The 22,626-nt window shown below is 44.2% G+C and overlaps 1 protein-coding gene across 3 annotated transcripts in view; it reads right to left on the reverse strand.

Annotated features, from left to right (window-relative positions):
• The window catches only part of ZBTB20 (zinc finger and BTB domain containing 20), a 626,421-nt gene that overhangs the window by 147,647 nt on the left and 456,148 nt on the right, over positions 1 to 22,626 (reverse strand). For all 3 annotated transcript variants that reach the window (XM_048818099.2, XM_048818071.2, XM_048818047.2), the window contains one exon: positions 9,438 to 9,492. The gene's annotated coding sequence lies outside the window, so the exon portion shown is untranslated. The remainder of the gene's footprint in view (positions 1 to 9,437; positions 9,493 to 22,626) is intronic.

A 22,626-nucleotide genomic window follows, 5' to 3' on the forward strand; every position in this document is an offset into this window, starting at 1 on the left:
CAAAGTGCCAGGCAGGTGAGAATCAGCCCCTTAATAATTAATTTAATGTGAAATGTTTTAGATTTTGTCTTTTTACCTCGTGGACTAACCTGTGGTTATGGTGTGGTAGCACAGTGATGGGTATATTAGTAATACCTAAAACAGATTAGATTGGATTTGATAGATGACTTGGGTTTGATTCCTGATCCTTTTTTCTCACTCCTACAATATAAGGGCCCATGTATGATACACAATGTGGGACAAACTGTGCTTTTCAGCCACTGGACAATCTGAGGGTCTCAGCTGGAATTCCTCCTTCAGGTGGAGGTAACTCTTCCAAGGGTGAATGGTAGCTGCAACACTTTTTCAAGAATGCATCATGCACTGCTCTCTGGCCTTATCTACACTACCACAGTAAATCAATCTAAGTTACGCTACTTCAGATACATGAATAAAGTAACTGAAGTCAGTGTAGCTAGATCCACTTACTGCGGTGTCTACACCGTGCTGTGTCGACAGGAGACACTCTCCCGCCAACTAACTTTACTCTTCTTGGGGAGCTGGAGTACAGGAGTCGACGGGAGAGCGCTTTGCCATTGACTTAGCGGGTTTTCACCAGACCTGCTAAATTGACACCGCTGCACTGATCACAGCAGTGCCGATCTAGCTGTAAGTATAGACAAGCCCTAGGTGTGGGGTTGAGCTCTACTAATCTGTGCATACAGCTGCTCCTTACCCACCTCAAGGAGAGTAGTGGCATTGGTGACGCTAGACCCTTACAGTCCTTACCCTTCCTAAGCCTGATCTTTCTTTTGTTTATGTGAAAAATCAAGAGAAACTGTTGATGTCAATGGAATTACAAAAGGTGTATGTGAGAGGAGAATCTGGCCCATCGGGATACAAGCTGTGCAGTTATTCCTGGCTGTTGCATAGGAGCAAATATATGTGTGTGAATAAGAGAGGGAGGGAGAGAGAGAGACTCTTGATGCCCTCTCTCCTATTTGTGCTGTCACACAGGGTTGGCACAATCTGCCTCTGTATGTACCTCAGTGTTTGGCCTTATATGTCCATTAGATTATGAAGTTTTGTGTGTGTGTTCTGAACGGCATTAAACACATTATTGGTGCTTAGCAAATAAATAATCTCCACAATATGATTATAGAAAAAACAACAGTTCCTTCCCACCTTACCGTCTTTTCTAAAAGTAGTATACCACATTGCCCAGCACGCAGCATATGATCAGTGAGAGACCTCACTGTAATGAACACAGTTTACAGGGGCAGAGGTAAGGTTGCTGCAGGAACCTTAACTCTGAATTTCCTGATTTTAGTGAGATTAAAATCTCAATCTCCACATTACATCAGCATAATTTTTGTGTGCGCGCATATCATGTGGTCTAAGAGTATTGTTTCTAAATGCAAAGGTACACTTGTGTATATGAAAGGGCATCTTTTCAAATTTTGGGAACTATGAGCCACTTAAATTAGTTCTGATCAACAGTGTCAGATTTTTAGTCCCACCAACATAATAAAATCAAGTTAAAAAAACACTGAAAAAACAAACCAGCCAACCATCCAACCCTATTGTACATTATGTGTTCTGCAGTTCTGAGCCTCAGTAACAAGACAAAAGGAGACTGAGACTTTGTCATTCGCTAGCTGTTAATAATCAAGAGAAGATCTGCCAGACAAGCTCTTTGAGGGCTCTGTCTGTCTCAGCCAGGTAGATGCTTCAATACACAAAGGACTTCACACAGGGAAAAAGAAAGAGTGTTCATGGACAATGATGTAGCTTTCTTAATTAAGATTTTCATTACTGATACATACATTAAGGGTTTGCAAATGCAAGTGCCCAGGCACTCTCATGTACAGGTAGATGTCTCTGATTCTATTGTAAGGCACTAGGCACACTTTTGCAAAATCATCATGAACATTCACCAGCGAAGGCTCAAAATCTGCTCACCTGCCCTTTGCCACAAAGACAATGAAAAACAACAAATGAGATTTCACTTGCCTATCAAAACAAAATTAACCCTCCCGAGGTGAGCAAACAAATGGAATTTTGCAAGGCCTGCATTACTGGATACTGAAAAGGATTCTGATTTCACTTACACCTGTTTTATGTTGGAATAGCTTCAGTAGAATTATTCCTGATTTACACTGGAGCAATGTCAGGAAGACCTGAAACCAGGACTGTTAAATGTGCCCTCTTGTAAATGCTGCAGTGTGTGAAAAGTACCAGATATCCTACTGTTAGGGACACACAGATTCCATAAAAGCTAGATGTTGTGATGCATCCTTATACAAAAGCAAAAGAAGAAATCTTATAGTGCAGCTGCAGTCCCTACATTATACCAGATATCTGAAAGCTGATCTCACTCTTGCAGTAGTTTGCTTTGTAGTTACATTAATCATCTTGTTTTGTGTGTAGACAGGGGAGGTGTATAAAGAGGTGCAGTTGAATTTGAACCCAGATCCGTATTCAAATTTTACAAATGGCCTCCAACTTTACAAGTGGCTGAAACAGAACTATCGACATGAACAACCCTGAATGGTATGGTGTTTGAAATCTGTATCTGACTTCTATTTTGTGGGTTTGGCCTACTCCAGCATGGGAGGTTTTGCTTAAAGAATTAAGCTGTCTATCATCTGCTTAACAAGTCAAAAATTGAAAAATAGGAATCACTGGGTTGACATTGTTGATGCCATAAAAGACAGAAATCTGCTTGTTGAGATGGGTCAAAACCAGACATGCATGTGTCCTGTGGGTACCACCAGAAAAAATTGCCATTGGGTTGTCCTCAGAAAATTTGGTGTTGCTTGGTGGGCGCACTAATGATTTGAAAAAGTATTCCCCGAGTATGAACTGAGTGCAAACATGAGGGAGAAAAAAAGAGAAAGAAGGAAGTGGAAGTGAACTGGAAACTGGAGAGAAGAAAACATTGTTTCTTTATATGCTGTAGATCTTTCATCTCTAAGATTCCTATTCCCAGCCTCTAAATAAAGCAACTGTCACCAAGTGTGTTTGCAAATGGATCATCAGTGACACACATACAGATGTGTGCATCTGTTTGATTGTATATAGGCAGCCAGAAGGCAGATGGATTTTTTTTTAAAGCAATAGGGGTAGACAGGAAAAGGAAATTGCTGAAAGATTCTTAAGAACTAATTTGTAAATATGGTATCTTATATAGGACATCCAGAATAAATTTTGAGTCTATGTCTGGCACTTAGGTCTTTGAGTGGGTATGTGTAAAAGTGCCAGTTTGAGCACCCAGATGTGAGATCCGGAGCTCCAGTAAAGGCAGTTACATCTGCAAATTGGGATTTTCATGGTAACCAGCACTCAGTGTTACTCGTCTTTACTGCCTCTGTTTTGCTTCATGTCTACATTATAAATTATACAGAGATAGGTGTACAAAATGAAATTAGTCAGCACTGACTGCACGAAGCAGGGTTTTTTGGTCTGTAAAAATGTAACAGCAGCACTACCAACGTACCCAAGGTGGTAGTGTGGAATCTCATTGTGCGATGGTTGACAATATAGGTAGAGAACAACAACAACAGGCATGCCAGATTCACCAAGATAATTTCCCACTACATCGAAGGCACTACCTTGAAAACTACAACATGGGATCATAACGCCAGGTGGTTTGACTGCAGACCATCAGCTCTAACAAACGAGGCTTAATATTTGGATGGAAGATCTCTAGGTTGCTGCAAGCAGCACTGCCAGTGATTCATCAAGTGGCCTTCTTCCATCTGAGTCTAGGAATGAATGTACCAGTGTGGAATAAATGAGGACTGGGAAATTAGAGGGAGCGAGAAGAGAGAGACAAAAAAATCTCTCTTTTCCTTTGGTTCCTTCCTAAATCTAAAATCTTTACCCACCCTGAATTTTCCAGATTCAGATCCAGATTTTGCAGCTGTAGCCTGTTACGTCTCTGTGCATCCAAATACCTTCAATAAATTCAATTACTTGTATGAGAGAGAACATACAACAACATCTCAAGCGAGCACCATCAGAGGGTTCCTTATCCTTAGTTGCTGTCCAGGCCACCCCTTAGGTTCAATATCATTCAAGTTCAACAGATCCAGTTTTGGACTCCACAACCCGGGGTTTCAGAATTTTCACAGTCTATAAAACTACATAGACTGACAAGTCTGTCTCTACTTTTCATCCTTACATTGACTTCTAGTTAGCATTTGCCATTATCAATCATTAAACAATTTGAAAATTCGCACTTGAACTAACAATACAGCCAAAATCCTAGAGCATACATTGATTCCCTCTTTTGAGGGGATTTCTGCAAGGACTTCCTGGCCAGATTATCAGAATCTAGTCTTACTAAGTTGCAACAGGCAGAAAATCATGAGGTTCATCTTATTTTTTTCACAACGCTCAGTTTTCTCAGGTAATCCTGTTGCTTAAGTGCCTTCACTGGTTACATCTTATGGTGGAGAATTCGATTTAAGGTCATGACTCTTGTGTTTAAAGCCCTTCATTTCTGGAGTGCCGCCTTAGTCATATGATGTGATTTCTGTACACACACCAGTATAGAACCTTTACTCTGTTTCTAATTTGTTGCTTGTCTCACTATTTCTTCTCTTTGCACATGCCAAGTTAAGAGAGTCTGCCCATGTTGCTCCCTTTTCAGAGCATTCTTTCTCTTCAGAAGATACGCAGTACTTGGGAAAGGTACTCTTCATTTTCTATCCCAAAATGTTGTGTAGTATTACCATCCACCTTAAGCAGATCCTCCATTTCCCCTCCAAAGAATTCCCCTCTAATTTCAGAGGTGGATGGAGTGATTCTCATGGATAGTTTGTATATCAGTTTATTAAGCAACCTGGTATACTTCAGGAAGAAAATTACTAGATACTGTAAATGTAAGATTCATTGTACTATAGCCTTTTTGTCATCCAAATGCTCTTTCACTGATTCACAGTTAAGGAGAGTTGGCCTAGGTGGTCATATCCTCTTGTCAGATACTGGGAAAGTGCTAGTGTATCTAAATGCTCAACAACTCTCAGAAACAGAAAGATGCTTTCCAGCAGTTTTTTATGTTGTGACCATTGCTACAGCTTTTGTTGGCTGTTTCTGGTGCATTCGGTCTGCCTCACATTTCCTGAATTTGCTGAAAGTTAGTCTGTCATTAAATATACCGATTCTAAATTTGTAAGTCACCCTATTCAGAATTCTATGCATTAAACTATATCTAATAATCCTTGGCACCTCCATGTTCATAGAACTCCAGATATTTTGATGATTGCTACAGCAGATGTTTTCTGTTGGGAAATCAATAGGGAAGAATGCTTATGGGGGGAAAAAAGATTCACGGAAAGATATTACCTTGAAGAACATCAGTCCTCTCAGCTATAAATAATTCTGCCCTCACACATACATCAGGCACCAAATGAAATTAATAGGCAGCAGGTTTAAAACAAACAAAAGGAAGTATTTCTTCACACAACCCACAGTCAACCTGTGGAAGTCTTTACCAGAGGATGTTGTGAAGGCTAAGACTATATCAGGGTTCAAAAAAGAACTAGATAAATTCATGGAGCATAGGTCCAGCAATAGCTATTAGCCAGGATGGGCAGGGATGGTGTCCCTAGCTTCTGTTTGCCAGAAGCTGGGAATGAGCGACAGGGAATGGATCACTTGATGATTACCTGGTCATTCCCTCTGGGGCACCTGGCATTGGCCACTGTCAGAAGACAGGCTACTGGGCTAGACTGACCTTTGGTCTGACCCAGTATGGCCATTCTTATGTTCTTAAACTAAGAATTCACAGATATTAAAGGAAATCCTATCAGAACATAAGAAATGACATCAGAACATATGGTTCTGGCAGGGGATTTCTGACAAAGAAGGGTCTCTTTGTCTAAAAACCCTGTATAATGACAGAAGTTGTGGAACTTAGCTGGAGAATGAAACTGCACATCCCACCAGTTTGCAGTGAAGAAGAGACACAGAGCCAGCTCTTTATCTTACATCAAGGGTGGTAATGTATCTCTTCTTTCTGTATTCTGTATATTGACAAATTAATTTCTGATTGATAATCTTTAATTAAATAATTCCTATTGAGCCTGTTTTTTGACAATCTTGAATAATCATTAACTCCAGACATGCAACAGTGAGAACTTCTGTTTTCATGTCAAGAAAGATTATGTGACACTTGTGAGAGGCAATGTGGTCTAGTGGTCTAGGAACCAATAACTCCTGATTTTTAGTGCTGTCTCTATCACTGACTTCCTGTGTTGCACTGAGCAAGTCACTTATGCTATCGGTCTCAGTTTCCTCACCTGTAAAATGGGGATAATGATACTAACAAACTTCACAGAAGTGCTGAGAGTGATAATTAGTAGACATTTGTACACCACTCTATGCTACAGCATGCTGACTACAGGATAATTAATTGATGAGCAAGTTCCAGCAGCATGGAACACACATATGGATATCAGAGACTATTTTAGTATCATCTGTCTGATATAATGAACAGTCATGCTCGGACACTGGCAACTGGCAGTCTGGAACACTGCCAGTTGTGTTTTGACACACATATCATTGACCATCTGACTAATGATTCTCATATCTATGATGAGGTCAACAGGATGCCCCTCAGCTTCCTTTAGGTCATCATTACTCTACTGCAGAGGACTTCATGAAGCTGTGGAATAAATGGCTTTTTCAGAACAGGACATTCAAAAAGATATAAGGGTCACTAACACCTTCCGGCATAACACCACCCCCATCTCAGCTCTGCCCATTGTCCCAATGGAATTGAAATGTCTACACCCTGAATAATTTAGCTTCCAGAAAGAAAGAAAAGAAATAATTTAACAAATTAAAAATTATACAATCTTACTTATCTATATATGTCCCTGAAATAGAGAGCGATGAGAGGGTGTTGCGGGGGGGGGGGGAGGGAGGTGAAATGAAAGGAACCTCGGTGTGTGCAACAAACTCCCTCTACAGACACAAAAAAGTGTGCAACTCTCTAGCATTGCAGATTAGGAAACTGAGGCTTAGAGAGGGGAAATCACTTGCTCACCATCACATGGTAAGTCACTGACAGAGTGGGATTTGAAGCACAGAGCAGGTTTATATAACAAAACTATAACAATGATGAAATGGTCAGCTACAATAAATGCTGATGCCATGTGGTCCCCGGTGTTTCCATAAATGGCTGCTGATGCAGAAAGGGTTAACATAAATGTACACATTTGAAGCCTTTGAGCATCATTCATACTTTCTACTGATACTCTGAAGTTCTGCAGTGAGAATAACAGGATTGGTTAGGGGCCATTCTGAACCACCCCTGTTGGACCAACAGATGATGGGAAAGGGCTGGTGGGACTTTAATCTATTTCCTTACTCAGTCAAATAAATGTCACATTAGATGTAAACCATACTTCATTTCTGAAGGCCTCTGTGCTCCTTGATGCACAAGCGTGGCACTGCCACTAATATAAATAGGAGCTCTACGCATATGCATATACTCCTACCTATATAAGTCACATGTTGTAATGTTTGATCCCAACCAAACAACACACCTTAGGGTGCTAGAATGTTTCAGCACACACCTGAAGAAACTAAGAATTTCCACTCCCTTTTTAGGTCTACTTTGAAAAAAATTCCCAGAAACAAAAAATAACTTGGGTATAAACTTGCAGATATAAATGCTTCCAGCAAATTAAAAAAGAGCTGCTTGTTACATTGTTTTTCTTCCAGACAGTTCTTTAACGTTCAGTTGTTTTCCACTGAACAAGTACTGGATATGGGTTTAGGCTGCAAAAAGTAGAACACATCTTAAAACCCCCAAAGTTTGGATCTGGAGTTTTACGCCTAAATGTTCAACATCCAGTAATTTTGCATTCCCATTAAAAATAGCTTGAGTCCCATTTTCAAAGGTGTCAATCTCAGTTGAAGTCAACGGGAGCTGCAGATTCTCAATGCCTCTGCAAATCAGGTTCAAGGGGTCTCAAGTCTGGCACCCATAAACTGAGGCACAAAAAGTTAGCGGACACTTTTGAAAATTTAGGCCAGAACGGAAAGACAATCTCTAATTACCTGTTACAATTATGACTGCTTGGCAGTGCTAAGGTTCCTTATATATTGTATTAAGAAGTCTTACTGTTTTATAGAATCACTAGATTTCACAATGCCAATGTATTATGAAATATTAGGAAAATGTAAACTTGTTTAATTAAAAAAACACCACATCCTAGAACTTGGCAACATTTGTAAAAAGCAAACCTCAAACCATGAGAATTTTTACATTTTTGCTGCCCCACATCTCTAAAAACAACTCCCTAGAGTAAAGCAATATTTTTTTCACTGAAAAAAACCCATTGAGCTGACAACTTACATACCAACAACCAAGCCCAAGTGAAAAGCCACGCATAGCATAGGTTTGCAAAGGAAACCACTGATAGATTTTTTTTTTAACTCTAGCATTGTTGGACAGAGATGACCCGTAACTGTTGATAGTGGGGGGCCCCACAATTTAAAGCAGCAGTTTTTCAAATTTTTGGAGCAGAGCCCCCCATGTCCCCTTGAGTTACAGCTTTTGTTTGCACCCCACAACGCAGAAAAAAGAGGCGACTCGGGGTGGAGGTGGCATTTTCTCTCTAGTCCCGCCGGGTTGAAGCCCAAGCCGTCTGGCATAATCACTCCCCCTCCTCCCCCCACCCTGAACATTCCTCCACACCCTCTAGGGGGTGTGCCCCAAAGTTTGAAAACCTCTGATTTAAAGGTTCTGGTAGTATGCAGTAGGGCATATGAACCCTGGCGGAAATCTGGAGGGGCACGTGACCCCATGTGTGCCCCCCACATGTCGCCGCTGCTGTTGGGGCATGCTAAAGAAACTATATTACGTACACTAAGACTTAATGAAAACTATGCTAATGGTCAGTCATACACATTGGTGTCAATATAAGCAGCGAGGGTTCACATACTGTTGCCAACTTTGCAGTTGCAGGCGTTCCAGGTCATGAAGCTGTATCCCAGCAAGCACAGGTTGAAATGCTAATGAAATATTTTCTGTACCTGTTCCAGTCCTGGATGATGTGGAATACAAGCTGTTCTGTGCTAATGAAAGCTCTGGGATGGGATAATACCCATTAAGAAATCATGGCAGGCTTTCGCCATCTCTAACAGGAATCCTCCATCCATTGCCTCCCTAATTCAATCCAGAAATGCACACACCACTTCTGTACATGCTCCCTATTCTCCCCATCACACAGTGGAAATGAACCATTCTGAATCTTACAAACTGATGCTGTACAGAAGTTTGGGACAACTGGGCAGAATAAGGATACACACCGAATACCGAGCCTTGCAGCCAGAGAAACCTATAAAATACTTCACAGGGGCTTCAGATTTGCTTGACTGGGCCCTGAATAAAACACATGATTCTTGTCGCTGAAAGGTACAAAATGCTGAGTACTTACATGAAACACAGAAAAGGTTCTTTCAGGAGAAGAGCACAAACTGATCTTCAAGGATCTGAGAGGAAAACAGGAAAAACAGCATGAAGAATAAAGCAGGTATAAATAAGCTAAATTATACCAAAATAAAAAAGACACCCAGGAGCCACAGGGATTCTTGCAATTCCTGCAGAAAAAATAAATTTTTCACTTCATGGATCACATAAACCTTACAAGCTCAGAAATTATCAGAACCAGGTGACTGGATAGCTCAGGGGATTGATAATAGTCTAGGGAGCCTTTCATCCCTAGGATGCTAGTTTGAATCCATTCCAAGTCAGCAAAGATTAAGTGATGTTACCATCTGGTGGCTGTTCAGTTGCTTGTGTGAAATAAGATGGTGGTCCCTGTGGACAGGTGTTCTCTTCACAAAGCCCACCACCATAATCGGCACTAATTGGCCTCCTTGTCAGTAGTCTCAGCAGAGAGGTTAAGGATTAAATTGGCCACAGAGAGTGAACTCCTCTTCTTGGTCCTAGATACAATCCCTGCAGGTCAGAGGTGAGGTACATTATGGGGGCAGAGAGGTAAGGAAGTTTACACTACAACTGCTTGTTTTGTGGATAAATAGTGGTATGTCAGTCTCTTCTGTCTTTGGCCTAAAACTGATGTGTTACCTTAGCAGAAAAGAGATCGCTGCTTCAAGAGAGAATGTTTGGGGGAACTATTGCCTTCTGGTAGTCTAAACACTTAGCATAACAAAGAGTCTCTGGATTTACCAATGTATGTTATGGATTATCTGAGCTATACTGTAAACCTATCGTCCAGGACATATTAACATGGAATGAATTAATGACCAAAATGAGTCAAACCCTGCTACTCTGATGAGTTGTTCCAAATGGATGATCTGTTCCTATTTGAGATTGAAAGCAAAGGTTTATACAAAAGATTGATGTTTTGAAGTATCATTTCATGGAGATGGTTTGAAGAGCACAGAATTCCAGTGTGTTTTAAATCCAAACTAACCGTCAGCAGTAAAGCAAAAGGAGGTGCTTATAAGGAAACCTATTTGCTCTCAGAAGATAAGGAGGAGAGAATCTTATTTAGCTTTCCCTAGCCAACGAAAGACTCCCCTTCTTTCCTGAATGTATGTTAAAATATATTAAGGAATATGAAGGAGGGATGGTGGTGGAAAAGGAGCAATAGCGGGTTGGTGTTGCTGTTGGGAGGGACTGGGAGTTAGGTAAGTATTGCAGCAATTGTGTGTGTGTGTAGGTAGGGTTGCCAACTTTCTCATTGCATAAAACTGAACACCTTTGCCCCTTCTGCTGCCACACCCCTTCCTGAGGCCCTGCCCCCATTCACTCCAGCCCCCTTCCCTCCATCGCTTGCTCTCCCCCATCCTCACTTACTTTCAATGGGCTGGGGCAGGGGGTTGGGGTGCACGGGGAGGTGAGGGCTCCAGCTGGGGGTGCAGGAGCAGGCCCTGGGCTGGGGCAGGGAGCTGGGTGTGGGAGGGAGTGAGGGCTCCAGCTGGGGGGTGCGGGCTCTGGGGTGGGGCTGGGGACAAGAGGTTTGGAGTGCGGGAGTGGGCTCAGGGTGGGGGAAGGGGATTGGGCTGCAGGAGGGGGTGCGGGCTCTGGGAGGGAGTTTAGGTGTGGAAGGGGGTTCCGACCTGCGGCAGAAAGTTGGGGTGCAGGGTCTGGGACAGAGTTAGGGTGCAGGAGGGGGTTAGGCCTGGGGAAGTGGGCTTGGGGTACAGGTTCCGGCTGGGCTGCGCTTACCACAAGTGGCTCCCGGTCGGCGGCGCAGGGGGGCTAAGTAGGCTTCTTGCCTGCCCTGGCTCCGCGCTGCTCCTGGAAGTGGCCAGAACGTCAGCCGCCTGACCCCTCTGCCTAGGGGCCGGGCGCCTATGCGCGATGCCTGTGCTTGCAGGCACCTCACCCACAGCTCCCATTGGCTGCGATTCCCAACCAATGGGAGCTGCAGAGCTGATGCTGGAGCAGCCTGCGGAAGCTTCCCCGATCGCCCCTTTGCCTAGTGGCTGCAGGGACATGCCAGTCGCTTATGGGGAGCTGCACATAGCCAGGGCAGGCAGGAAGCCTGCCTTAGCCCCACTGCGCCACTGACCGAACTTTTAACGGCGAGGTCAGCAATGCTGACTGGAGCCACCAACGTCCCTTTTCCACTGGGTGTTCCGGTCAGAAACCAGACGCCTAGCAACCCGATGTGTAAGGAGGGGTGAGGCAGCAGATTCTGGGCCCGGGAGAAGAGTAGTGGGGGTGGAGTGAACAAAGAAGCAAGTAGGCTAACAAGTGGGAAAGAATAGCTAGAGAGAATTCCAGGGTAGAGAAGAATCATTGGAACTGTAGGCCAGCTAGCAAGATGCATACAGCTTCAGTTGGGCTGGCCATCCTGGGAACAGCAACATGCTGGCTAGCATAGGCGTCAAGAACAAAGCGACCTCAGGAGCATGAGTTTTGTTATAGAAAAAGGGTTGCAATTCAAGCTATAACTGGCAGACACCAATTTTTTTTCCATGGGAAATTCCAAAACATTTTCAGGGTTGTTGTTTTTTTCTCTGAAATTTCCTGCAAAAATGTTTTATATTGTTTTTCAATGAAAAACAAACTGTTTTTGACAAGAAAAATTTGTGATTTTTGGTAAACCTATTTTCAAAGCCAATTTTTTAAAAACTGAAAGCCAATTAATTTTTTTAGTAAAAAATTTCATTTTTGACAGAAAAAACCCACTTTTTATTTCAATTACTGTTTGATGAAAAAACGTTGACAGCGCTAGTAAGAGGTCCATCAGTAGGAGCACTGCAATCCTTTCATCAAACAAATTGGTATCCTAGTAGGGGAGTTTAAAAGGGTCAAGTGGAACCTCCCAGCAGCAGAATGGAATGCTGGGAAATTGATACAGTAGAAACTTACTTGCAGCAACGTCTTTTTAGAGCAATCGCCACTTGCAGAGAACACTTCCCCTGGGAACACTGTCCCTACTGTGAATGGTCCACTTGGTAACGGCAACATAGCCGCCGCATAAGAGCAACATTTGTGACCTTGTGACATCACATCTGAAGGTGGAGATTGGGGAGCATATAGGGGCTCTGCCCCCCCCCCAAAACTGTGTCTTTCCACTCCCCTTCCAACCCTGGCCCTTCAGCGCAGTTCCAGGGCACACAGCCCCGTCCATTTGCCCTGCCTCCGTGGACCGCATATGCAGGGGGGAAGGGCTGGAAGAGAGGGTTTTTTTTGGGGGGGTGGGGTGGGGGGGGCGAAGCTGGGGTCAGGGAAGCAGCAGTAGCACAGCTGGAAGGTTTCCTACTCACTTCCTCAGCATCTGGCTTGCAAGCAGTGGGGGAGGGGGTTTCATTTTTGCAGTGGGGGGGTATCAAGGACATTGTACCCCCACACTGAGCTATCCCCTCCATCTAAGTTGTCGGTGGCGGGGTATGCTGTTTTGCAGTGGGGGCTTGGGAGACCCCCCCTCCCCAATGTACTGACCTGTCCCTTTCCCTCCATCCCCTCTCCACTGTCTGTGCTTGGAGCTGCCACCCCCTCTCCGTTCCTCCTCCTTGTCCTTGCTGACTGGGCGTCAACATGGTGAGAATTGAGATCACAGGAGATACAGTCTCCCTGCTTTCTATTTCTGTGTCCAGTATGGCAACAGCCACAGTAGCAGGAAGCAGTAATTCAACCTAAAGTCCTGCCCAGCCCCTGCAGCCCTGGGATGGAGCATCCTCAGTGTAGACTGAAGCATTTGATTGACAACCTCTAACAAGACCGTACTGAATAGATGCGAACTGAAAGTGTCATAACTTGGTTAAAGTTAGGTAGATTTTCACAGGAGTAGCAAAAGGCACATCCCTGACACCAGGCTGACCACCCACACTTCAAGTCTCTGATCCAAGCATAGAGGCACGAGAGTTTCTCAATGAAACCGTTGCAAGAATCTTTTACCATGGTAATTTTTTAATAATGTATTTTTTTCCCTAATGTTGTTCTGAGAAATGGCTGAACTGTTTTTGCTGAAATTTTCCAGGAGGGGGAAAAAAATCAGCTGGAGGCAGACCCAGCATGAAAAAACATCAGCCCAAATTCTTAAAGTTTGGCAGTTATAAGCAACTGAAAACAGGGTGTTATAATGGGAAGTGTCAGCCAGTCTTAAGTATAGGTGTTGCTACTTGCATCATTTACAGTAACAACTTTAATGCCAAAAAATGCCAAATTACAGGACTGGGTTCTTAGTTTATAAAGTTAAGTACTGAGCATTGACTTAATTGGGAATCTCACCATTTTGCAGAAGATATTCATCGGCTTTTGCAGAATTAGGCCACAGAGAATGTATACAAAAATCACATCACTAACTACTGAAAGGCAGTCAGTTCTGGGGTGGCATTCAACACCTGTTTACCAGTGCATAGCAACACTACAAACATGTTCGGTAGAAGAAGTGAGGAAGAGCACTATATCCAACGAAAACGGTAGGGAAATTTTAGATGAGTAATTACACTAGGCCTAAATTGGAATTTGGCCAGTCACCAGGGCTAACATTCTGCCAAAAGTGCCATAAACTCTTTAATGATCACAAGGGGTCCAGGCGCTTGATTTTAAATCATGTCCAAAATATAAAAATAAAACTTTCCATGGGAAGTAGTGAAAAAACAGGATGTATCTGAGGAAACTGTGATTCACTCCATGTTAGATAAGTATAGAAAACATATGAGATGCGGACCAAACTCTACTCTCTTACCCCTTTGCAACCTCATTGACTTAATTGCAACTAAGAGTAGAGTTTGACCCATTAAAATGATAGGGTGTAACTTTTTATTATATGGCACTTTGAGACACACTTTGTCACTAGAGACACACAACCTAATTACATTGAATTAACACAGCAGCTTTCTCCAGGACACACTATTATATAACATGTAAAAAAATAAAATCTATGAAAATTGACCATTTACTTTCCAGTACTCCATGTTATAAATAGAATAATCCTCGGACTCATATACCACTATTACCCTTGTTCTTTTTAATGTCAAGTGTTTTCAACCCAAAATCAATATATGTGGTGGGTGTGTACAAGATGACCAACTGATCTTCTCCTTCTCCAATTCCTAGGATTACTTAACAATTCCCAAGGAAATGCCACTGCTACTAATCTTAGCAGAATTTCACTTTTTACCACCCTCATCCTCTCTGAAGCTTATGTAAGAGGATTTTCCATAAGGGCCCAGAGTGGTGGTGGTCGGCGGGGAGAGGGGATAAAATCAAATTCCTGACTCACCAGCAAGATGTGGGTCATGCCACTAATGCCTCTATGGCCACTACTTCGCGGCATTGTTGTCCAGTAAATAGGATACTGATCTGGGAGTCTGGATACCATGTTCTATTCTTAGCTCTGCCATTAACTCCCAATGGCCAGATTCTGCCACCTTTACTCACACTGAGTAGTACTTTCCTCTAATATTGTTTCATGACTAGTCCTATTTAAATCACGGGACTACTTGTGGTCTAAGTTACTACTCAGTGTGAGTAAGGATGGCAGAATCTGGCCCTATGAGTAAAATTTTCAAAAGCACCTAAGTGATTTAGGTGTCCAAGTCCCATTTTCAAAAATGACTTGGGCGTCTAGGAACCCACCTATAATTGAAAATCAACAAGACTTTTGGCTTGTTTCCACAGCAGGGTAATGTGCCCTATAGGGGTGTGTTTTCTAAAGTGTACTAACATGTTGCTGTCATAAATATAAAGGGAAGGGTAAACCCCTTTGAAATCCCTCCTGGCCAGGGGAAAGCTCCTCTCACCTGTAAAGGGTTAAGAAGCTAAAGGTAACCTCGCTGGCACCTGACCAAAATGACCAATGAGGAGACAAGATACTTTCAAAAGCTGGGAGGAGGGAGACAAACAAAGGGTTTGAGTCTGTCTGTATGCTGCTCTTGCCAGAGACAGAACAGGAATGGAGTCTTAGAACTTTTAGTAAGTAATCTAGCTAGGTATGTGTTAGATTATGATTTCTTTAAATGGCTGAGAAAATAATTGTGCTGAATAGAATAACTATTTCTGTCTGTGTATCTTTTTTGTAACTTAAGGTTTTGCCTAGAGGGGTTCTCTATGTTTTTTAATCTAATTACCCTGTAAGATATCTACCATCCTGATTTTACAGGGGGGATTTCTTTATTTCTATTTACTTCTATTTTTTATTAAAAGTCTTCTTGTAAAAAACTGACTGCTTTTTCATTGTTCTTAGATCCAAGGGTTTGGGTCTGTGGTCACCTATGCAAATTGGTGAGGCTTTTTATCCAACATTTCCCAGGAAAGGGGGGGTGCAAGTGTTGGGAGGATTGTTCATTGTTCTTAAGATCCAAGGGTCTGGGTCTGTAGTCACCTAGGCAAATTGGTGAGGCTTTTTACCAAACCTTGTCCAGGAAGTGGGGTGCAAGGTTTTGGGAAGTATTTTGGGGGGACAGACGCGTCCAAACAGCTCTTCCCCAGTAACCAGTAATTGTTTGGTGGTGGTAGCGGCCATTCCAAGGATAACGGGTGTAATATTTTGTACCTTGGGGAAGTTTTGACCTAAGCTGGTAAAGATAAGCTTAGGAGGTTTTTCATGCAGGTCCCCACATCTGTACCCTAGAGTTCAGAGTGGGGGAGGAACCTTGACATGGTGGCGCAGCGGTGGGATTAACCTGAAATCATCTGAGATCCAGTTGAGATTTTTTGAACTAGAAATACAGATTTTAAAAAGGAAATTTTTTTTTCTTTGGAAAGAAAGTCCAGAAAGCAGCTTTGAAACTGAAAGCAGCTTGGTTTCTCTCTGCTTTGTGGCCAAGCAGAGACAAGGGAATTGTCTTTTTCTGTAGGCTGACAATCACTATCAGAGAATAGGTATTCTATTGCAGCACAGCAAAATTTTACAGCCAAGTTTTGTTTGTTTATTTCTAAACCTCGGGTGTAAAGTTAGTTAAAAACAGAGAGGTTAGAATGACCAAATCCTCAGCTCGACTTCAGCTGGAATTAGCCAAATTTCAGGCTGAGGAAAGACAAAGGGAACATGAAAGACAGATAGAACTCATGCAGCTGAAGAAGGAACAAGAAATGGAGGCAAGGAAGCATGTGGAGGAGGAGAGGGAAAAAGAGAGGAAGCATGTGGAGGAGATGGAGAGGATAAAGGCCCAGCAGAATATACCAACAAACCCTAGCAATCCTTCTCCAGGTACCACTTCCCATCCCAGAAAGTTCCCCACCTACAAGGCAGGTGATGATACTGAGGCCTTCTTAGAGAACTTCGAAAGGGCCTGCCTTGGGTACAACATCTCTACTGACCAATACATGGTAGAGCTGAGGCCGCAGCTCAGTGGACCCTTAGCTGAGGTGGCAGCTGAAATGCCTAAAGAACACATGAACAAGTATGAACTGTTTAAATCCAAGGCGAGAGTCAGAATGGGGATAACACCCGAGCAGTCTCGTCGGAGGTTCAGAGCCCTAAGGTGGAAACCAGACATGTCATTTACCCGACATGCCTACCACATTGTGAAACATTGGGATGCCTGGATATCAGGAGCAGGTGTTGAATCTCCAGTAAATTTGCCCTTCCTAATGCAAATGGAACAATTCTTAGAGGGTGTTCCTGAGGAAATAGAAAGATACATCCTAGACGGGAAGCCCAAAACTGTAATCGAGGCAGGAGAGATTGGAGCCAGATGGGTGGAGGTGGCAGAGAAGAAGAAAACTGGTCGCAGTTGGAGTGGAGACCAGAAGGGACCACCCCAGACCACACCCTATTACCGGGGGGCCGCCCAAAGCCCCACCTACCTCCCAAAGAACCCTCCAGACCCCTTATCGTCCCACCACCCCGTTCTCCAGCAACCCTCCTCGCCCCAGTGACCCATCAGCTGGACGATGTTTTAAATGTAACGAGCTGGGGCATGTAAAGGCCAACTGCCCCAAGAACCCCAACAGATTACAGTTCATTGCACCGGAATCACACCAGAGGTCCACAGGCCCAGATACCTCCCAGATACCCTTGGAGCGGAGGGAAACTGTGAGTGTGGGCGGGAAGAAGGTCACCGCGTGGAGGGACACCGGAGCACAAGTGTCAGCTATCCATGCTTCCTTAGTGGACCCCAATTTAATCAACCCAGAGATCCAAGTGACGATTCAACCCTTCAAGTCCAACTCTTTCAATTTGCCTACAGCCAAGTTACCTGTCCAGTACAAGGGCTGGTCAGGAATGTGGACTTTTGCAGTCTATGATGGTTATCCCATCCCCATGCTGTTGGGGGAAGACTTGGCCAATCATGTGAAGCAGGCCAAGAGGGTGGGAATGGTCACCCGCAGCCAGGCTAAACAAGCCGTGAGGCCTAGCTCTGTTCCAGAAACTTCTATCAGGACCCAGTCAGAGGTGATGGACCTGGACCCCAGGCCAATGTCTGCAACAGCAGTAGTGGATCCAGTCCCAGAGACCCAGACGGAACCAGTCCTAGAACCGGAACCAGCCGAACAACCAACACCAGACCCCGTGTCAGCACTGAATCCAGTACTTGCAACCTCAACACCAGAGGGCCCCACCGAACCTGAACTGGCAGCAGCCGATAACCCGACCCAAGAGGCTCAGCCGGAGCCTGAATCCCAACATAGTGCACCAGCGGAGAGCGGTTCACAGTCAACAGAAACAGCTCCATCCCCTATATCGCTTCCAGAGGGACCAAGCCTAGGTCCACAATCCCATGAGGAACTGATGTCTCCAGCATCAAGGGAACAGTTCCAGACCGAACAGGAAGCAGATGAAAGCCTCCAGAGAGCTTGGACGGCGGCACGGAGCAACCCACCGCCTCTCAGCTCTTCTAATCGATCCAGGTTTGTTATAGAAAGAGGACTTTTATACAAGGAAACTCTTTCTGGTGGACACCAGGAAGACTGGCATCCTCAGAAACAGTTGGTAGTTCCAACTAAATACCGGGCCAAGCTCTTGAGCTTAGCCCACGATCACCCTAGTGGCCATGCTGGGGTGAACAGGACCAAAGACCGTTTGGGGGGATCATTCCACTGGGAGGGAATGGGCAAGGATGTTTCTACCTATGTCCAGTCTTGTGAGGTGTGCCAAAGAGTGGGAAAACCCCAAGACCAGGTCAAAGCCCCTCTCCAGCCACTCCCCATCATTGAAGTTCCATTTCAGCGAGTAGCTGTGGATATTCTGGGTCCTTTTCCGAAAAAGACACCCAGAGGAAAGCAGTACATACTGACTTTCATGGATTTTGCCACCCGATGGCCGGAAGCAGTAGCTCTAAGCAACACCAGGGCTAAAAGTGTGTGCCAGGCACTAGCAGACATTTTTGCCAGGGTAGGTTGGCCCTCCGACATCCTCACCGATGCAGGGACTAATTTCCTGGCAGGAACTATGAAAAACCTTTGGGAAGCTCATGGGGTAAATCACTTGGTTGCCACTCCTTACCATCATCAAACAAATGGCATGGTGGAGAAGTTTAATGGAACTTTGGGGGCCATGATACGTAAATTTGTAAATGAGCACTCCAATGATTGGGACCTAGTGTTGCAGCAGTTGCTCTTTGCCTACAGAGCTGTACCACATCCCAGTTTAGGGTTTTCCCCATTTGAACTTGTATATGGCCGTGAGGTTAAGGGGCCATTGCAGTTGGTGAAGCAGCAATGGGAGGGATTTACACCTTCTCCAGGAACTAACATTCTGGACTTTGTAACCAACCTACAAAACACCCTCCGAACCTCTTTAGCCCTTGCTAGAGAAAACTTACAGGATGCTCAAAAAGAGCAAAAAGCCTGGTATGATAAACATGCCAGAGAGCGTTCCTTCAAAGTAGGAGACCAGGTCATGGTCTTAAAGGCGCTCCAGGCCCATAAAATGGAAGCATCGTGGGAAGGGCCATTCACGGTCCAGGAGCGCCTGGGAGCTGTTAATTATCTCATAGCATTCCCCACCTCCAACCGGAAGCCTAAGGTATACCATATTAATTCTCTAAAGCCCTTTTATTCCAGAGAATTAAAGGTTTGTCAGTTTACAGCCCAGGGAGGAGACGACGCTGAGTGGCCTGAAGGTGTTTACTACGAAGGGAAATGTGCTGGTGGTGTGGAAGAGGTGAACCTCTCCATGACCCTTAGGCGTATGCAGCGACAGCAGATCCAGGAGCTGTGCACTAGCTACGCGCCAACGTTCTCAGCCACCCCAGGACTGACTGAACGGGCATACCACTCCATTGACACAGGTAATGCTCACCCAATTAGGGTCCAACCTTACCGGGTGTCTCCTCAAGCTAAAACTGCTATAGAACGGGAGATCCAGGATATGTTACAGATGGGGGTAATCCGCCCCTCTGAAAGTGCGTGGGCATCTCCAGTGGTTCTAGTTCCCAAACCAGATGGGGAAATACGTTTTTGCGTGGACTACCGTAAGCTAAATGCTGTAACTCGCCCAGACAACTATCCCATGCCACGCACAGATGAACTATTAGAGAAACTGGGACGGGCCCAGTTCATCTCTACCTTGGACTTAACCAAGGGGTACTGGCAGGTACCGCTAGACGAATCTGCCAAGGAAAGGTCAGCCTTCATCACACATCTCGGGCTGTATGAATTTAATGTACTCCCTTTCGGGCTGCGAAATGCACCCACCACTTTCCAAAGACTTGTAGATGGTCTCCTAGCGGGATTAGGAGAATATGCAGTCGCCTACCTTGACGATGTGGCCATATTTTCGGATTCCTGGGCAGACCACCTGGAACATCTACAAAAAGTCCTTGAGCGCATAAGGGAGGCAGGACTAACTGTTAAGGCTAAGAAGTGTCAAATAGGCCTAAACAGAGTGACTTACCTTGGACACCAGGTGGGTCAAGGAACTATCAGCCCCCTACAGGCCAAAGTGGATGCTATCCAAAAGTGGCCTGTCCCAAAGTCAAAGAAACAGGTTCAATCCTTCTTAGGCTTGGCCGGTTATTACAGACGATTTGTACCGCACTACAGCCAAATCGCTGCCCCACTGACAGACCTAACCAAAAAGAAACAGCCAAATGCTGTTCAGTGGACCGGAAAGTGTCAGAAGGCCTTTAACAAGCTTAAAGCGACACTCATGTCTGACCCTGTACTAAGGGCCCCAGACTTTGACAAACCGTTCCTAGTAACCACAGATGCGTCCGAGCGTGGTGTGGGAGCAGTTTTAATGCAGAAAGGACCTGATCAAGAATTCCACCCTGTAGTGTTTCTCAGCAAAAAACTGTCTGAGAGGGAAAGCAACTGGTCAGTCACTGAAAAAGAATGTTATGCCATTGTCTACGCTCTGGAAAAGCTACGCCCATATGTTTGGGGACGGCGTTTCCACCTGCAAACCGACCATGCTGCACTAAAGTGGCTTCACACCGTCAAAGAAACTAACAAAAAACTTCTTCGGTGGAGTTTAGCTCTCCAAGATTTTGATTTCGACATCCAACACATCTCAGGAGCTTCTAACAAAGTGGCTGATGCACTCTCCCGTGAAAGTTTCCCAGAATCAACTGGTTAAAATCGTCCTTGAGATGTGGAAAATATTGTTAGTCTTTATGTACTTGGTAGTATATTTAGAGATGCATGTGTCTTATTAACTCTGTTTTCCTAGAGCTCCAGGAAGAAATCCCAGCCAGTGTTTCACCCTAGCTGAGATTTGGGGGGCGTGTCATAAATATAAAGGGAAGGGTAAACCCCTTTGAAATCCCTCCTGGCCAGGGGAAAGCTCCTCTCACCTGTAAGGGGTTAAGAAGCTAAAGGTAACCTCGCTGGCACCTGACCAAAATGACCAATGAGGAGACAAGATACTTTCAAAAGCTGGGAGGAGGGAGACAAACAAAGGGTTTGAGTCTGTCTGTATGCTGCTCTTGCCAGAGACAGAACAGGAATGGAGTCTTAGAACTTTTAGTAAGTAATCTAGCTAGGTATGTGTTAGATTATGATTTCTTTAAATGGCTGAGAAAAGAATTGTGCTGAATAGAATAACTATTTCTGTCTGTGTATCTTTTTTGTAACTTAAGGTTTTGCCTAGAGGGGTTCTCTATGTTTTTTAATCTAATTACCCTGTAAGATATCTACCATCCTGATTTTACAGGGGGGATTTCTTTATTTCTATTTACTTCTATTTTTTATTAAAAGTCTTCTTGTAAAAACTGAATGCTTTTTCATTGTTCTCAGATCCAAGGGTTTGGGTCTGTGGTCACCTATGCAAATTGGTGAGGCTTTTTATCCAACATTTCCCAGGAAAGGGGGGGTGCAAGTGTTGGGAGGATTGTTCATTGTTCTTAAGATCCAAGGGTCTGGGTCTGTAGTCACCTAGGCAAATTGGTGAGGCTTTTTACCAAACCTTGTCCAGGAAGTGGGGTGCAAGGTTTTGGGAAGTATTTTGGGGGGACAGACGCGTCCAAACAGCTCTTCCCCAGTAACCAGTAATTGTTTGGTGGTGGTAGCGGCCATTCCAAGGATAACGGGTGTAATATTTTGTACCTTGGGGAAGTTTTGACCTAAGCTGGTAAAGATAAGCTTAGGAGGTTTTTCATGCAGGTCCCCACATCTGTACCCTAGAGTTCAGAGTGGGGGAGGAACCTTGACAGTTGCCAATTAATTGGTCGGTGTAGACTGGTTGGTGCTGGTGCACAATAAAGTTTCCCCAAGTGTGCTTTAACTTAGAAGCACGCTAGGCAACTTTTAGCATGCACCAGCAGGATCGACACAGACCAATCAATGTGTAACACATTAGTGTGTTTTAGAAATCACAACCCCATAGTGCACATTGCTGCTTCATGCAGACAAGCCCACAGGATCCTAAGTGTACAAGTCACTTCTGCAAATGCTCCTAAGTCACTGAATGAGCTTTTGAAAATGTTTCCTTTCTGTACCTGTTTCCCAATCCGTCAAATAGAAATAATGCCAATTACCCATCTTTGCAAAGTGCTTTGAGATCTAACAAATGAAATGTACTAGAGAGGTGCTGACTATTATTAATTCAAAGCCTGAACTGGCCTAGAGGATGCAATTCCCATTACACAGGGAAGACGGGTAATCATGAACTAACTGGACATGCCTACCTCAGACTGCCCTCTCCAAGAGCCTATGTGGAGCTGGCATGGAGCACAGCTCTACCACATGCAGTCTGTGCTGTATACCAACTCCACTGAAGGTTCTGTTGCACTGTAAGCTTTCCATGGCCTTTA

This window comes from Caretta caretta, chromosome 1 (assembly GCF_965140235.1).
Source record: "Caretta caretta isolate rCarCar2 chromosome 1, rCarCar1.hap1, whole genome shotgun sequence".
Classification (NCBI taxonomy): Eukaryota; Metazoa; Chordata; order Testudines; family Cheloniidae; genus Caretta; species Caretta caretta.